The sequence below is a fragment of the Macrobrachium nipponense genome, chromosome 15 (genome assembly GCF_015104395.2).
Source record: "Macrobrachium nipponense isolate FS-2020 chromosome 15, ASM1510439v2, whole genome shotgun sequence".
Classification (NCBI taxonomy): domain Eukaryota; kingdom Metazoa; phylum Arthropoda; class Malacostraca; order Decapoda; family Palaemonidae; genus Macrobrachium; species Macrobrachium nipponense.
Window position 1 is genome coordinate 35,197,391 of NC_087208.1, and position 13,438 is coordinate 35,210,828.

The 13,438-nt window shown below is 38.2% G+C and overlaps 1 protein-coding gene across 3 annotated transcripts in view; it reads left to right on the forward strand.

Annotated features, from left to right (window-relative positions):
* The first annotated feature begins 11,493 nt into the window (after positions 1–11,493).
* LOC135227088 (carboxylic ester hydrolase-like) overlaps positions 11,494–13,438 on the forward strand; it is a 51,200-nt gene continuing 49,255 nt past the window's right edge. The window contains exon 1 of one of the 3 annotated variants that reach the window (XM_064266937.1): positions 11,494–11,649. The gene's annotated coding sequence lies outside the window, so the exon portion shown is untranslated. The remainder of the gene's footprint in view (positions 11,650–13,438) is intronic. The other 2 variants (XM_064266935.1, XM_064266936.1) reach the window with 2 other exon arrangements.

Consider the following 13,438-nt stretch of genomic DNA (forward strand, 5'->3'; position numbering starts at 1 on the left):
ATCAAACACATAGATGAGAGGGATTACAAATACCTGGGAATAATGGAAGGAGAGGATATAAAACACCAAGAGATGAAGGACACGATCAGGAAAGAATATATGCAGAGACTCAAGGCGATACTCAAGTCAAAACTCAACGCCGGAAATATTATAAAAGCCATAAACACATGGGCAGTGCCAGTAATCAGATACAGTGCAGGAATAGTAGAATGGACAAAGGCAGAACTCCGCAACATAGACCAGAAAACTAGGAAACATATGACAATACACAAAGCACTACACCCAAGAGCAAATACGGACCACAGATGTAAAAGCCTAGATGCCGCATCGGCCGCTAGCTGAATAGGCTGGCGCACGTCATCAGGCCCGCCATCTTGGGGCGGTAATTCAAACAATGCAGCAGGCTGCAGTATATGACGTTTTTTCGCCACTATTGCACGGATTTTCTTGTCTGATGGCTCGTTACAAAGCTTATATAATTCCCTACAACGATCTAATAAAATAAAGTTGTTCCTTATTGTTTGAAAGTTAACTTACAATGACTTTGTTTTAGCAGGTAGGGGGAAGGGGGCTAGTTGTACACAAATGTTAATATTTACCCATAACTATTGCTGTAAACAATAATTTGAAATGCTGTGATAAGACAGCCTACGAAAAAAAATGGTTAAAACAATATTGTTTAAGGGCCATTAGGTCAATAGGGTAAAATGTTGGACACTAATTTGATGTTTCTAGATTTCTTTCACTGCATTATAGCTATGTAATATTAAAGTGTTAATCTGGTCCTTGTAATAAGAACCAAATGGCCAAGCAAGGCACATAATGAGTTTTTGTTGATGTTTTGATATAGCCTGCTGATTTCATATCAATGCATATAGATTATCATTACAATGTAGTATCATTAAACTGTTGGAAACAGCAATGAAAAAAAAACTTGTTTAAACTGCTGGGAATATTTATAAATAAATCCACAGATGTACAATAAATGTTATATATACATTCAATGTAAGAACAAATATCATGAAAATAAATCATTGTGCAATACATTTTGAGAGTTGTTACTTCAAAGTATAGGCTTAATGACCCATAAGGCCACCCACAGCTTTAAATTTATACATGTGTGACCAAACCAATGAAAAAAGTTAGCTGAAAAAAAATTAGACTGGCCTTATGATTGTGGCCTAGGCTGAAAGGCTGGCTTGGGGGGGGGGGGGGGGGTGGGGCGGTTACTATGACCGGGTATACAGGGTTGCTCGTCAGGATTGGCTCATTTTGGCAATTTTGGTCTATAGAAGTATAGAGATGGCCCAGGCCCTTATCCCAAATAAGGTAATAATAATCTGGGTCCTTGACAACACAGGTCTAGAGATGAGCTATATTGCAACTGTTAATGCTTGCCATAATTATATCCTAGTCTGAGCAAATTAAAGGTAGTTTTGTGAAAAATTTAAGTTATATATAATTATTTCACCATATAAAATTAGGTCTAGAGATAGGTCACTTTTGCCACTAGACGAGGTCTCTTGATACCCGCTAAATTTTCCAAAGCCAGGTCTAGAGGTCAGAATTCACTGAGGAGCATCCCGTTCCAAAAAATTGGAAGAACCCCACCCCACCCACCAGGCTCAAAGGAGCAGGCAGAGATGCAAAGGCTAGATAACACAGAAATCCTAGTTATTCTAGAGCCTACTGTAGTTTATTTTTAGGCTCAACCCTACAGTTTTATGACTTAAACTTGTAGGCCTGTGCCAAAAATTATATTGGGGGATTTTTTTTAACAGAGCACATTCGAGAGACAAAGATTTTTTTACTTAAGTAGCACAGATCCATAGCTGTAGGCCTACTTTAGTCATCTGTCTTATCACAGCATTTCAAAATTATTGTTTACAGCAATAGTTATGGGTAAATATTACTTTTGTACAACTAGCCCCCTCCTTCCCCCTACCTGCTAAAACAAAGTCACTGCAAGTTAACTTTCAAACAATAAGGAACAACTTTATTTTATTAGATCCTTGTAGGGAATTATGTAAGCTTTGTAACGAGCCATCAGACAAGAAAATCCGTACAATATTAAGCGAATAGTGGCGGAAAAACGTCATATACTGCAGCCTGCTACATTGTTTGAATTACCGCGCCAAGATGGCGGACTTGTTGACGTATGTCCGGCCGGCCGATGCGGCATCTAGGCTTTTATATCTATGATACGGACAGACTATACATAACACGAAAGGAAGGAGGGAGAGGACTGCTAAGCATAGAGGACTGCGTCAACATCGAGAACAGAGCACTGGGGCAACTTCTGAAAACCAGTGAAGACGAGTGGCTAAAGATTGCATGGGAAGAAGGACTGATAAAAGACGAAGACCCACAAATATACAGACAGGAGAATGACAAACAGAACAGAGGAATGGCACAACAAAATAATGCACGGAAAATACATGAGACAGACTAAAGAACTGGCCAGTGATGACACATGGCAATGGTTACAGAGGGGAGAGCTCAAGAAGGAAACTGAAGGAATGATAACAGCGGCACAAGATTAGGCCCTAAGAACCAGATATATCCAAAGAACGATAGATGGAAATAACATCTCTCCCATATGTAGGAAGCGCAATATGAAAAATGAAACCATAAACCACATAGCAAGCGAATGTCCGGCACTTGCATGGAACCAGTACAAAAAGAGGCATGATTCTGTGGCAAAAGCCCTCCACTGGAGCCTGTGCAAGAAACACCAGCTACCTTGCAGTATTAAGTGGTACGAGCACCAACCTGAAGGAGTGATAGAAAACGATCAGGGAAAGATCCTCTAGGACTATGGTATCAGAACAGATATGGTGATACGTGCAAATAGAACAGACGTGACGTTGATTGACAAAATCAAGAAGAAAGTATCACTCATTGATGTGGCAATACCATGGGACACCAGAGTTGAAGAGAAAGAAAGGGAAAAAATGGATAAGTATCAAGACCTGAAAATAGAAATAAGAAGGATATGGGATATGCCAATGGAAATTGTACCCATAATCATAGGAACACTAGGTACGATCCCAAGATCCCTGAAAAGGAATCTTGTTCGTGTCCTGCTGATGTCTGATTTATGTTAAGTGTGTTTAAAGTTTATTTTTGTAATAACAAGTGTTTAAACTTCGCATTTTTATCATCATTCAGCTGTACTTGAGTAAGGGCTGGTAACTGTGCCCCTAAGGCTAAATTTATCGGCCATAGCACCTGGCCTAGAACCCTTAAACTAAAGTGGTGCAATAAATCCCCACATAGCACATGCGCACTTCAGCACGTGCAATTTCTGTTGAAATTTATACACGGGCCACGGCACCAATAACAATAGATAATGCAACTATCTTCTGTTGACCTCTACAATTTTTATACGAGCATATTTTGGACTTCCTATATTTTTTCCTCTTAGTTTTATTCATATTTTCAATAAGTTGTAATAATTTTCTTTAACTGAGTTTGTGTTAATGATCTTTCAGACTTATTTTTTAAATAAATGTTAATATAATTAACAGAACAAAGTTTACGCGGGAAAACACCCAATTGTTTATTCGCCCAAGGATTAGCCGGAAGTAAAAAATAAAAGGCTGAGAACGGAGTCCCATGAAGTTTAATCTTTTCCTCCCTCTGAAGGGAATATAATAATCTGGTCGCAAAATTGCTTGTTTATATCCGAACCTTTCAAGTCAGGCAATAATCCCGTTAGGATTCCTTCATGCTGCTTTCCTTAAACAGACATATCATCACTGCTACACACACTATAGTTCCACCCTTAGTACGAGTCTCTAAATAATCTTTGTATGGCACAGGATTCTTAATTAAGCGAAATATGATGATGTCTTGAAAAGGAAATAAATGTAGTTGCAATCGTGTCTTTATTATACTCTCCAATGCGCTTCACCACGCAAACAAGCACTAACATCGGATTATAAACGATTAAGACTAAAGAGCTGAGACTACTCCTAGGAAAGCCAACACGGACTAAATAAGAAAAGCTAAGTTTCCCTGGCACGTCCCAACACCAGGACCCTTTAACCCTTCGAAATTGACCTGATCTGCTGAAGGATGTGACGGTTATGCAAAAAAAAAAAAAAAAAAAAATGAAGAGTCTTGCCCAGTGTCGCGATTTGGCGAGATTAAACCATAGATATATGTATGGATTAAACCACGCCCCTTCTAAGGGTTGGTCCTTCCTGCCACGCACACATCGGCCCCCCTTGCATCTACGACTAAAATTCCCTCCAAGATTTAAAGGAAAATAAAAAAAAAAAAAAAAAAAAAGAGAGAGAGAAAGAGAAGGGGTTTGGAGAGATAGGGAGGGAGGTAGATAATTACAAAACATGGTAAGCCCAACCGGATTTGTAGACTACTGGAAACTAATGTTATACGGCGATACTTTTGCATTGTTTCATAAGATTCTGGAAATTGCTGACGGCACCCAGTTTGAGACTCACTGGATTAAACAGAGCCACGTGGAAGAAGTGAGATCTCTCGAGACCTCGTCTCCGAATGATTCGTCGTAACCTTTTACAGTTGCACGCTGATCTTTTCTTAATGATGTAAATATTTCCTATACAGTTTTTTTTCCAGCCATCTTCTTAATTATTTTCATGTAACATACGAACAATTTTGAAACAAGCACCATCATTTTCGGTGTACAGCCTTGAGCATGCGCAGGCCTGTTCGGTCCAGATTATTTTCCCCGGATTTTCTGTTTCTGTATACAGCTAGAAAAACCCTGCCAGAGAGGTAAATATAGTTTTTCATCGGATAAAATACAACTACATTGCTTTCTTAGGCTGAGGATAATATTAAAGCATATGAACGAAGAAGCCATTTTCCCTTGTTTTACGCCGGAGGCCCTCATGTTTTAGACCTGACAATATAACCAAGAAAGAACCATTTAGAACTGCAGGAGCCCTTGGTAATCTACTCAGGTATAGGCGGCTCAACCGGTCTCAAGCCACGTGTGGAGGGCATTAAATTCAGTAAGCTATGCTATTAAGAATCCATTTTATTCTTTGCTGTAGTCAGCCTGAAGACAGGATGCTTTGTTGAACGAATTTAAACGAAAGGAAAAGCCTGGCACGTCAGTTCCTCGATCAAATTGATTCTATCTGCAGATAATTATTTACCTCACTTAAACGGGACGTTAATTGTGTACATCAGTTGTAAGGATTGATATGAAGCAAGGTCTAGACTCTCTAGAGAATATAGGCCTTTGATGTGAAGATCGTTCGTTTTCCATTTAAGCTTAAATTTTATCGTACCGGTTTTGGCGACGGGAAATGTACGATTATTCATATTTTATACTCGCAAATTACTTGCTAAACGAACACTTTTATGATTGGAAGAGCAATACAAGATTTTAATGAATGGAAATCATCAAGCAGCACCAGGTTATACGAGAAAAGAACAAAAGAAGCCACACATCACTATGAAAAAGATGAAAATAAATTATATGTCTATTCTTTCAGTCGGAGAGACGAACGAGAGAATGAAGACATAATGAAGACAGTAAAACGAAAGCAATCAAGGGGCATTTATGCTATACAACGTATCGACAAATTAAAAATGTAGAACTCGACTCCAAGTGCATTGTATGTATGATATTAATAGCCCCGTGTGTGCACTCTCAATTCCTTCCTGTTTTGGTGCGTGTCCTTGATTCTGTGTGATCTATGATTCATGAAATTTTGTCTATAAACAGGGGCGTAACTAGTTCCAAAAAGTTGGGGGAGGGGGTGGGGACAATGGGATGGCAGGCTCGCTCTCAGCTTGGGGGTGTTGGGGGGTGCTGTGAGCCACCCCCCACCCCCATTTTTTTCTTCTTTTTTTTAATTTGAGCGCTATTTAGGGGCACTGTAAGGCCTACACGGGCAGGTAAAACTAAATGATATGGGTGGTTTAACACTAAGCATCCGAAAACAATTATGTGTCATATGTATGGCTGCCATGATATTGATATTTGGTGGACACGCTTACCCTAGCACATATAGAATCTGTCAATAGCTGTGCGTTATTGGTTTTCAATATAAATATATATACTACATATGTAAAATCACGAGCACAATTTTCTTATAGATGAAACGAAGCAACCTGAATCCCTTGAAACTTTTCTGCGTGATCTGTCCAAAACAATATGACACAAGGGAGGCAGGATTTCGCCCCTTCCCAGATATACAGTAATGCTAATAATAACGATAATGTTCTAAAGGGTCCACAATCATACAAAGTGTTAAGAGTCCGTGTATAATTTTTAAGACTTTACAGAAAGCTTTCGAACCCTTCCCTGAAGATGAACCCAGGGAAGGGTTCGAAAGCTTTCTGTAAAGTCTTAAAAATTATACACGGACTCTTAACACTTTGTATTATTGTGGACCCTTTAGAACATTATATATACTCTCGCGATAGAGAGTTTTTCCCTGATAATGACAATAATAAAGTAATTACAGATACTAATACATATAGGCTACAGCCTACAGGATATACAAAGGTACTATATTTACCTTATATTGAGATGCATATAGCTCCTGCATACGTAGCTTGGTGATTACTCATACAGAGCACTATAAACATTCATAGAAATTAAAAGTATATAACTGTTCAGCAGGGGGAGGCAATAGCTATATGCAGGCAGCCGAGACTTTTGTCTTCCTTTCTAACATAAAAAATACATTTTGCCGAGCCTGATTTGATTGAGCTATGAATTTTTCTTATTTTGTCTTCGTGCGAGTGTGATATTTAACCATGATATTGATTTTTTTTGGGGGGTTGGGGCAGAATATACTGTGTTCCCCCTAACTCAAACTTTGGAGGGCGGGGGGACGTGTGTTACGCCCCTGGCTTATATAAAGCTAGGTGCTAGGGCACTTTCAGCCAGCCAATCGGTGCTTTCAGACGGCGAAAAGAGGGAGTTGCAGTAATAGTATAGGACTGCAAGACCGAAGGAAGGGCGCGGAACGACTAGAGGTAAAGTAAAAGGCTAAGAAGGGGGCGGGGTGCCAGCAAGGGTTCCGCTACAAATAAATGTTAGTGATGCCTATGTCATCATTCTCTTCTTGGCAATACTTCAACATGCAAGCAATTCATATAATGGCATATTAGGTATTCATATATCATAACTGTAGGCTACATGTTCACAGAAATCGCTGATATAATATCATATCAAAAATACGCATTTATCCAGCTTCCAAAAGCTTAATGTTGACATTTGCGTCTAGCTTTCCTAAAGGAAAGAAAGAAGAAGTGTATTCTTTAGACCTTGGTCTATTCCACGGCTCTGCCTCAGTTATAAAGAAGAAGAAATGAAAAGGAGTTGGGGGTAAAAGTAAAGTAGAAATATTGTAATTTTTCGGGGTTAATTTGGTTGCAAGAAAGGGATAATAGGCATGAATTAAAATAAACATTTTGAAGTAACATAAAGCTAAACTAAATAATGAGTAAAGTCTATAAACAATTAAGGGAATAAAGCTTTGCACCTCGTAAACAGCATAGTGTGCTCGCAACTGTGTTTGTGGAGTGAGCGCTTAGGAACCAGGAACTTCCAGATCGTGGTTCTTAGACGTTGGGCGTGGAACCTAGAGATGAAAAGGCTTCTTTCCTTGCCAGTAGTGCCAGGATTAATGACGACTATTAAGCCTTAACTGTACCAGGATTGATACTACAGTCTATTAATATTTGAATGCACCAGAATTGGTAGTCTATTAACCCTTGTATGTACCAAGATTAATAGTCTACCAATCCTTGTATGCATCAGGATTAGTTAGTAGTCAATTAAACCTTGTATGTACCAGTACTGATAGAGTCTATTAATCTTTGTATGTACCAGGATTAATAGAGCCTAATAATCCTTATATGTACCAAGATTGATAGTCTCTTAGTCCTTATATGTACCAGGATTGATAGAGCCTAATAATCCTTATATGTACCAGGATTGATAGTCTCTTAGTCCTTATATGTACCAGGATTGATAGTCTCTTAGTCCTTGTATGTATCAGGATTGATAGTCTCTTAATCCTTATATGTATCAGGATTGATAGAGCCTAATAATCCTTATATGTAACAGGACTGATAGAGTCTCTTGATCCTTATATGTACTAGGATTGATAATCTCTTAGTCCTTGTATGTATCAGGACTGATAGAGCATATTAATCCTTACATGTATACCAGGATTGATAGTTTCTTAATCCTTGTATGTACCAGTCTGGTAATCCGAGTGAGAAACAGCAGCAACTCGCTCATACAAAGCATCCTAAGGATTGAAGCAAGAAGATCTAAATTGTGGGAAAGATCGGAAAATGAGGCCTTTGTCCCCTAAAGGACTTAATCTCTGTATTGGCAAGATGTCATCTGCAGATTTTGTCATTATTATATTTATTGCTGATATTTTAATTTTTCATTATTACTGTGATTACTATCAAGTTAAAGTTTTTTACATTCAATTTTCTTTATTTAGCCCTCTGGACCTGACTACCACCTAAGGTCTTTAGTTGAAATTTAAGTTATATAATCTGTGCACTAACTGTTATAACTCTCGATGCATTTATTTTTTCTCATCAATATTATTACTGTTATTACCAGTATTATGTTTACTATCTTTTATGCTACCTCAGCTGTTCTGTGGATAAGTGCCGATTATACTTTTTTTTATCATGTTGTCTCATGTATCTAGATTGTGTATGTTACTGTCTGTATTTTGTATATTCCATGTATATGGCCCTGAGCTGAAATAAAGGATATTATTATTATTAATCTTTGTATGTTCCAGGATTGACAGAGTCTATTAATCCTTATATGTACCAGGATTGATAGTCTATCAATAATCCTTGTATGTACAGGATTGATAGAGTCTATTAATCCTTATATGTACCAGGATTGATAGTGTATTAATCCCTGTATGTACCAGGATTGACACAGTCTATTAATAATCCTTGTATGTACCAGAATTGATAGAGTCTATTAATCCTTATATGTACCAGGATTGATAGTCTATAAATCCTTGTATGTACCAGGATTGACAGAGTCTATTAATCCTTATATGTACCAGGATTGACAGAGTCTATTAATAATCCTTGTATGTACAGGATTGACAGAGTCTATTAATCCTTATATGTACCAAGATTGACAGTCTATTAATCCTTGTATATAACTACTGCGTGTTGTCATTGGTAATACAGTAGTTAGCGGTAGTCAATAAGTAATCCAGTACATAGAAGGATTAAGAAGCTCTATCAATCCTGGTACATACAAGGATTAAGAGATTATCAATCCTGGTACACACAAGGATTAAGAGACAATCAATCCTGGTACATACAAGGATTAAGAGATAATCAATCCTGGTACATACAAGGATTAAGAGACTATCAATCCTGGCGGTAACATCAAGGATTAAGAGACTATCATTCAAGGTACATACAAGGATTAGAGACATGGATCCTTGGTTACAACCACAAGGATTAAGAGACAATCAATCCTGGTTATTTACAAGGATTAAGGGGATTATCATCCTGGTTACATACAAGGATTAAGAGATATTAATTCCTGGGACATACAAGATTAAGGATTATCAATCCAATGGTACACACAAGGATTAAGAGCAATCAATCCTGGTACATACAAGGATTAGAGGATCAATCCATGGTACATACAACCGGATTATGATAAGGACCTTATCAATCCTGGTACATACAAGGATTAAGAGACCTTATCAATCCTGGTACATACAGGATAAGATTACCGGAGGACAATCCAATCTGGTACATCACAAGGATTAAGAGACAATAATCATAACCTGGTACATCCACAAGGATTAAGAGATTAAGGAGGACAATCCAATCCTGGTAAAACAAGGATTAAGAGGCCAACAATACTGGTACACACAAGGATTAAGAGACAATCAATCCTGGTACACACAAGGATTAAGAGACAATCAATCCTGGTACACACAAGGATTAAGAGACAATCAATCCTGGTACATACAAGGATTAAGAGACTATCAATCCTGGTACATACAAGGATTAAGAGACCATGAATCCTGGTACACACAAGGATTAAGAGACAATCAATCCTGGTATATTTACAAGGATTAAGGGATTATCAATCCTGGTACATACAAGGATTAAGAGATTATCAATCCTGGTACATACAAGGATTAAGAGATTATCAATCCTGGTACATACAAGGATTAAGAGATTATCAATCCTGGTACATACAAGGATTAAGAGACTATCAATCATGGTACATACAAGGATTATGAGACTAACAATCCTGGTACATACAAGGATTAAGAGACCATCAATCCTGGTACATACAAGGATTAAGAGACAATCAATCCTGGTACATACAAGGATTAAGAGATTATCAATCCTGGTACATACAAGGATTAAGAGACTATCAATCATGGTACATACAAGGATTATGAGACTAACAATCCTGGTGCATACAAGGATTAAGAGACCATCAATCCTGGTACATACAAGGATTAAGAGACAATCAATCCTGGTACATACAAGGATTAAGAGACCATCAATCCTGGTACATTACAAGGATTAAGAGATTATCAATCCTGGTACATACAAGGATTAAGAGACAATCAATCATGGTACATACAAGTATTAAGAGATTATCAATCATGGTACACACGAGGATTATGAGACTATCAATCCTGTTATATACAAGGATTAAGAGACCATCAATCCTGGTACATACAAGGATTAAGAGACCATCAATCCTGGTACATACAAGGATTAAGAGACAATGAATGCTGGTACATACAAGGATTAAGAGACAATCAATCCTGGTACATTACAAGGATTAAGTTGCTATCAATCCTGGTACATACAAGGATTACTTATTGACTACCGCTAACTACTGTATCACCAACGGCAACACGTAGTAGTTGGACTTTGCCATACGTGGACGATTGCAAGAGAGGTTACTGATGGTATCATACGCGTATAGCTAAATGGTTCGTTTTTTTTTTCATTTTTTATTTGGTAAAGATGTTTCTCAAAGCCATAGAGGTGTCGAGAAACAAATGTCTTAACTCATATCTTTGAGCACATTGCAATTCATTACGATTGGAAATTTCCGTAAAGGGGGCATTAGTACGTACCGGAAGTAAGTTTTTTTTTTTTTTTTTTTTTTTTTTGTAGGGGGGTTAGTGGTGCAGGGGGCCCCAGATTCGAAATGGGTGACTGAGGGGGACGTCTGCAGGTCACCCAATATAATTTATTATGACAAAGGAAACGATCCCTTGCATGGTTCAGCGGTTCAGCAGACAAGAGGGATATGACTGGGATCACGTCTGTTCATTCAACATTCTTGGCTCACAGCCGCCTTTGGATACAAGGATTAACAAGCTTATTTGAGGATCACATTTGATTAAATGTGTCGCTAGTGGCACTTGTCCAACAATGGAAATGTCCTTCATGACATGATCGAAAGTTCTTGGAAGAAGAAGCCAGAAGCTTCCGGTCCGGTGCGAGTCGGTTTTCTGGACAATGTTTATTACCAAATCGCCAAGTGCGGCCTGTCGCACTGGATCAAGATCGACCATTCCTTCTTGATAGACTGAACAGTTCGGAAGGACGTCTGGGACGATAAGGACTGGAATCCCCGTCGATCTGACAGTGAGTATAGCAACTTAGAAAAGTGACTCGTCTTTACAATCTTTCCGTTACAGGCCTCTGATTACTTTGCAGTGATGGAGCATGCCGTTTTTTTTTTTTTTTTTTTTTTTGGGGGGGGGCAATTTTATTGCGTATTTGTGTATTGTTCTGTCCTTTGCAGATGTTTCAACCAAGGTAGAAACCCTAGAATCTCCAAACATCAGCTATTCAGAACTCCATTAACCACTCATTGTCTTATCACACAGCTTCTGATTTGTTCTCACTGATACCTTCGACCTCAACGATTCATTCTTTACGCAATAAATTCTTTGCGCGCACACACACACATATATATACAGTATATATATATATATATATATATATATATATATATATATATAATATATATATATATATATATATATATATATAAAGGCTGTAGAGAGAACTGGTGTTTCGGACAAACATTCAGGCCTCTCTGGCAACACCGGACACAACATAATCCAAAGCTCTATCGTAATTAAGGTATTCTGAATGTCACAAACTTAGTGCGGGAAAGAATCACGATAAATCCGAATTGGAAACCGCAAGAAGTTCCCATGACGCCTGGGACTCTATGGCTCCGTTTGCAGCCGACTCTTTCTTTGCCCAATCAAACAGCACCAGGGACAATTCGAAAGCCAGTATACAATAATCTCTCTCTCTCTCTCTCTCTCTCTCTCTCTCTCCGTTCGGTTCGGTCGTCTTTCTATTGATTTTTCGCGAGTTGTCCAGCCTGGTTCAGATTCAGATTTGAATCCCATTAGTTCATTGTGACCGTTACAACGATACGACCTCCATTTTCAGTTTGTATAACATACACAATATATATTATATGTACAATTCACAGACTAAAGAAACGGAGCTAACTGGCTATAGATGTTGATTTGCATGTCTTCTTATTTTGCGCAGCGTGCTAAAATGATGTTTGGTTTTTCAAGTTCGGGTCTGAGATGAACGAAAGTTTTATGTAAATACACGTCTCTGTTGTTAAAGAGAGAGAGAGAGAGAGAGAGCTTGTTCGTTGAAAACAAACAGATAGCTAAACGTTATCTTTGAAGAAGTGTTGTCTCACCCTGGGAATTTATACACGTCATCAGATTCAATGGGCAATCGCTCATAACTCGTCTCGGAATTTTCTCAAAATTGAATCTCAGCCTAGACAGGTTAATTAGGATAATGAGGAATGTTCCGTTGAAATCTTACAAATTCCGGGATACACGAGCATTAACTTTGAATGCCATCATTGCCTGACTGCTGTAGTACTACCTATAAGTTATCCGTTTCTTGACTGGCGGTTATATACATTTAAAGAGTATAGTTACCTACCTTACCGACCTATTTTGTTGTTATTGAGCAACCATCCTGTTACATACAGGAAACCTTTTATCTGCATACCGTGCTTACGTAGTTGTGGTGAGTTGCTATAGTTACAAATTAAGCATGTGGATGCACATTGCCTAAATTGCCTTTGGTTATACTATTATCAGCCGAACCAACACCCCCATAACTCGCTGCAACGATAATGGCTAAGTTATTATTATCATTATTATCAACAACCGAAGAGAGTTATACCTATAAAATGAAAAAAAAAAAAAAATGTAGTAGCAATCTCATCTTTCCCTAACTTAACTCAAGCCGTTCATAGTAGCATAACTACAGGCCCGTACCGGGGGGGAGGGGGCCCGGTGTTGGTCGAACGAAACTCAACCCCCTCAACCAAATTTCTGACATTCAGTATTTTCTGACTATCCTTTTCATTGAACTGTAC